This window comes from Trachypithecus francoisi, unplaced genomic scaffold (genome assembly GCF_009764315.1).
Source record: "Trachypithecus francoisi isolate TF-2019V2 unplaced genomic scaffold, Tfra_2.0 Lachesis_group13, whole genome shotgun sequence".
Classification (NCBI taxonomy): Eukaryota; Metazoa; Chordata; class Mammalia; order Primates; family Cercopithecidae; genus Trachypithecus; species Trachypithecus francoisi.
In genome coordinates, this window is record NW_022681458.1 from 94415283 (window position 1) to 94421282 (window position 6000).

Sequence of the window (6000 nt, forward strand, 5' to 3'; positions counted from 1 at the left end):
CCACTGGCAAAGCCAAGAGGTAATTTGACCTTTGCATAAACAAGGTGTGCATTGCTATCTCAGGTTAGATGGCATCAGCGGGTAGGGAGGTAGGGAAAAGTTGTTCTTGCACACTGCATCCGTGTGAAGGTTGTCCTCTAGTTGATAGCCATTGTTTGCAAGCTTTGTTTTCTAGCGGTGGATGCTGCTTCCAATGCTTACATTGTGCCTCTGCTTATTTAGAAAGAGAGCCGCCCTGTCTGTAACTGCTGCTTCTGGAGGGCAGCTTTTGTAGCCCAGCAGACTGTGCAAAGCTGGTTTTAAAGGAAACTGAGTTTCAGAGTGTCCTCTGTTAAAGGAGTACATTAGGTCCTCCTACTTGCCATACAAGGGACACTTATGTACCAAGTCCCGGGTCACTTATGTACAAAGTCCCCATCTTTCACATTAACAGTGCAGCAGTTCTTCTAGCACTGTGCGTTCCCCTCTAGGGCTGGTACATAGGCCCATACCTACCGATGATGCAGTCCTGCCATTTCAGGAATATCTTGGGGGATCTGCATGGGCAAAGGGACTCCAGAAGTGGATGTCAGTTTGAGAACCAGTTTTCACCACCACATTGATGCCTTCTACTAGGTTTGAGGGCGGTTATCGCTTGGTCTGGAGCTTGGTACCTGAAGGCCCTACTTTTATGTTCTTTTTTCCTACAACTTCTCTACTTCATGGGAATGAAATGGCTTAAATAGCATGTGCCAGCCCATGTATGAAGTGATGCCAGTCATTTAAAATGTGCCTGAGTGACTAACAAAGAAAACAACATTTGAAACCTATTTTAGGTATAGAGATAAGTCTGGAATATTTTACCAAAATATTCCCCTGAGTGAGAGAAATGAGATTGCAAGGAAAGGATGATGGTAAAAAGAAATACTTACTTTTTACTTTATAAACCTCTCTGTTATTGTTCTAGATAGATGGTTTTAAAAACTCATTTTAAAGAATTACAATCTGGTAGGCTGGGCAAGGTGGCTCATGCCTGTTGTCCCAGCACTTTGGGAGGCCGAGGCGGGAGGATCATGAGGTCAGAAGATCAAGACCATCCTGGCTAACACGGTGAAACCCCGTCTCTACTAAAAATACAAAAAAATTAGCTGGGCGTAGTGGCGTTTGCCTGTAGTCCCAGCCACTCGGGAGGCTGAGGCGGGAGAATGGTGTGAATGCGGGAGGCAAAGCTTGCAGTGAGCCGAGATCGTGCCACTGCACTCCAGCCTGGGCAACAGAGCAAGGCTCCATCTCAAAAAAATTTAAAAAATTTTTTAAAAAACAAATTACAATCTGGTAGTAGAGCTGGCTTGGGCTTTGGAGAGAGACAATGCTGGTCTCCCTGTATTCTATGACCCTTGTTAAATTACTGCAGCTCTGTGAACCTCTGTTACTTTGTGAAATGGGTATAATGTGCCTATCTCACAGGCTTCTTATGAGAAGTAGATGAAATAACATGATACAAATTGGTTAACACAGTGCCAGGCACACAGGCCCAATCAACATTAAAGCTACTGTTTCTATTCCTTTCCCTCTGTGTTTTTATTGAGCTGATTAAAATTAGATAAAATTAGAACTGTAGCACATAGGAAAAATGAAATCTTGAATTTCTACTCCAGTTTATGGTTCATTCTAAATTCTTGAAAACTAGAGTAAACTGAACATACACCCTCCCACCCCTCCCCACTCCCAGTTGACACTTTATTCTCTAGCTTTGTTTGGGGCTCATCAACTACCCAAGAACAGAGTGGAACTATTATTCAAATTGGCGTGGCCATAGGGCACTGCCAAAAAGATGACATTAGAGCCTTCAAAATGGGAAGATCATATCTTTGTTGGAGAGACACATTTATATCTAAATACTTAATCGACTCTGAAAAGTCAGATATGTTTCTCATTGTGCAAAAGTTCTCTTCAATAACTATAATGAGATGAATCACATGACCTTAAGACTGGATTTGAGGGGAGGGATTCTGCTTTTCCTTCTGTCTTCCCTCTTACCCTGTCTCCTTTGCCATTTCTTCCTTCCCTCTATCCTCCTCTTAATTTATGAAATTCTAAAGATAATTTTAAAAGTCCAAATTTCTTTCTGAACAGCAACATGGTTAACTCCTATTCGAAATCAGAAAGAGCTAGGCTACTTACCCATGAAAAATCCCCCCATAATCCATGGACTGGCTGTGTCTGAGTTTATGTTCACCTGCAAATTAAGGCTACTGTGTTCACAAGGAATATTAGCAGGAGTCATTATACAACATATATAACATAGTGGGACGATTTCCAAAAGAATTTACAAATGATGTTTGAAAATGCTTGTCTGATTGTTTTTAACAAATATTTATCCTAATATGTCCCCATCTACATATCCACTGGTTTAATAAAGAGTCAACATCTCTTGGAGTCAAATCTGAGTGAGCCAGAGCCATTTGAGTACATGCTCTTTTTTTCTTTTCTTTGTTTCTTTTTATGGTAATAAAAGAAGGAGATAATGACACTGGTTTGCTTATATGATTTGTAAACTAACTCTGAAAGTCTTTCCAAAAGAAAAGTTCCCAAAATGCGATAAGTTTACCCAAGTCTCTGCTTTGAAGGAGCATACTGATCTAGATGTACGTATATTGCTGTGCTTACTAAACCAGGCCTATCACTTACTGACCTTCTCTCCTTTTTATTATCCATGGATAAAATTTAATTAAGGAGAAAAATATTGGAACATCAGGCTGAATGCCTTGGTTTTACTAACCTTTCCTGACTCCTGAGAGGTAAGAAAATTCTCCAAACAAGAGAGTAGCCAAAATAGAATAATAAGTATCCTGCTTGACTTTGTGTTCTCTGGCAGGATATTTTATTCTTTGCGAGTTTTATGAATTTATGAACAGTTCTGAAGGCATTCTATGTGAATAAGCTTAAATTAAGCTTGATTTTTTCATATGTTAATTTTATTTTATTTTTTTACTTATTTATTTTTAGAGACAGGGTCTTGCTCTGTCACCCAGGCTGGAGTGCAGTAGCATGATCATGGCTCACTGTAACCTAGAACTCCTGGGCTCAAGCAATCCTCCCACCTTAGCCTCCTGAATAGCTAGGACTACAGGTGCTCACCACCGAACACAGCTTGCTTGCTTATTTATTTATTTATTTATTTATTTATTTATTTATTTATTTATTTAGAGACAGGGGTCTCACCACATGGCCTAGGCTGGTCTTGAACTTCTGACCTCAAGCAATCCTCCCACCTCAGCCTCCCAAGGCTCTAGGATTATAGGCATGAGCCACTGCACCTGGCTTATATGTTAACTTTAATGTAACCTTTAAGTGTACAGATTTTATCACTTATAGAGTAATCTTACCCAAATTACAAATAATTTGCCATTATGTGAAATAGAAAAGAGGGAATAAGCCCAAAATGCTTAGAATTGAGAAAGTAAACTTTGTTTTCATCCCCAAATCAAAGATATGTTTCCCACCCTAGAAGGTGATGCCTGCTCTAAATAGTACAGCTAACAGCCCAGAGCAAGCACAATTATTGGCTTCTCTTCTGCCCTCTAGCCTGATCTATAGCAATAAATTCCCAGGGTGGCCATGCAAATTACACACAACATGATCACTATCACAGCAGGCCCAGCTAGATATGGATACACAACATGATCACTTACCCATTTGGCACCGTTCAATATGGTTAGACAACATGATCACTACACGGCAGGCCCTTTTCAGTATGGATTCCTAACATGGCCATGACTGATATACCAGGCACCTTGCATGCAACTGAAATGCAACCACCATCCCTGCAAGAACAGCTTGATGGGGACACATTATATTATAACTAACTCCACATGTGCACTCAGGTGTAGATACTCTGCAGAAGATCGTTTAGCACAGCAGGCTCTGCCATAGAAAAATTTGACCGCAGACATAGCAGAAACAGATATGGCCTTGCAGACAAGCTGTGATAGGACCTCCCAATGGGACTGCTAACATGGCAGGCAATATTCTAAGTTTAGCCAAGTGCCAGTAAGAAAAAGCCTAATGATGAACAAAAGATCTGTAATTTACAAAACATCACAACAAACGGACCTGAAGGAAAAGACAAAGAGCACACTGCTTATGTTGAGGGTGGATTTTCCTGCATCCACACCACCAGCGCCTGTGGCAGGAAAGAACACATTTGACATTATCCTGCTACTCTCATGAGAGCAGATCCTTTTGATGGAAGGTGGTATGTCTCTGAGCTGCTTTGATGTGTGTGAAAATACACCAGCTTTTTTGTGTATAGTAACATCATCAACTGTTATGTACAATACAAAAGAAAAGACTTTTAGGAAAATAAATGAAGTATTTCTTTCTTGCCAGTCTTAAAGAAGCAAATGGATTTGCAAGTTTGAAATCAAATTAACAAAAAGGGAGAAATTATTTTATCAAGATGCTTTTCATTTATTTTTAAATGATATTACTCTCATAGACTCCAATTTGGCTGATCTGGAATGTGGCCCAGAAATATACATTTAACAAATATGCCAGGTGATTCTTCATCAGAATATTTTACACAGCTTCATCTCATTGGTTCCTTTTTTCTTCTTCATCTTTTTTTCCCCCCTAATTTTCATCTTTCTCTTCTTCTCCCTATGCTTTTTTGTCTCCTTTCTGTCTTTGGCTCTATCCTTCTCCATTTTTTTTTTTCTGTTTTTCTCTAGGTATGGGTAGGAAGATGCTGGGGGAGGGGTGGTGACAGGGATGGGAAGGTCGGTTGGACAGTTGTGAAGAAAAGAGGAGAAAGCAAATCCTGCCAATTTCATAAGCCTCAAGCCATGTTCCAAAACAGTACAAGGTCTCTGCATATTCCCTGTGCCTCTTTAATTGTAGCACACAGATCATGCCACCTAATTTTCTAGTCATGGTTATAGATGGAGGTCATCAGAGTCAAGAGAAGATGGGCAGGGATCTTAGATGGAGTTTGCAATTATCCAAGTTTGTCTCCACCAACTAAAATATGCTGCATTTAAAATTCTTACAGCAAACCTGGGATTGGAGCAGCTATTGTCTTAGAATCCCACCTATGGTCTTTGTAAATATTAAAGTTCCAGCTCTCATCTCTTCCCTATGCCCTTGACCCCAATCTCCATCTATTTATGGGCCTTTTGCCTCTGTTGTTGTCTTTCATGGACTATTTACTGAACATGGGTGCAGCAATATGGTTTGAAAAACCCTAATTCAGGAGGCAAGGAAACCTGGATCCACACCTGGCCCTGGCATTAGTCAACCTTGTGATCTTAGGTTTTGCAACCTCTCCAGTAGCATTGTCCTCAACTGTTAAAGAGAGGGGTTATCTACAGTGTTCATTTTAGTTCTAAAATTATACAAAATCAAAAGAAGTCATATTACTCTTCTGTACTGCTTCAAGATAAACAGGGCAGATGTGAATGATACCAAGTTTTCAGCATCCAGAATAGGTGACTTTTTGTCCTTAAAAAAATTAAAACAAGCTAGAGTCAAAATATAAAGGCTGCCAAATTTCCTACTGCTTCTCTTAGACCATAATCAAAAGTAGTCTGCATGGTAAAATATAAACTTAAGAAGAGACCAATGTTTTAAATTGGCTTCTTAAATACTGGCTTCTTAAATTTCCTTATTATTAAGAATATATTTTTATCTAGGCTGGGTGCAGTGGCTCACGCCTGTAATACCAGCACTTTGGGAGGCTGAGGCAGGCAGATCACTTGAGGTCAGGAATTCAAGACTAGCCTGGCAGACATGGTGAAACCCCATCTCTACTACAAATACAAAAATTAGCTGGGTGTGATAGCGCACACCTATAATCCCAGCTATTAGGGAGTCTGAGGCAGGAGAATTGCTTGAACCTGGTAGGTGGAGGTTGCAGTGAGCCGAGATCACACCACTGCACTCCAGGCTGGGCAACAGAGTGAGCCTTTATTTCAAATATATATATATATAAATCTTGATTATCTTTTAAAGAAAGTACCA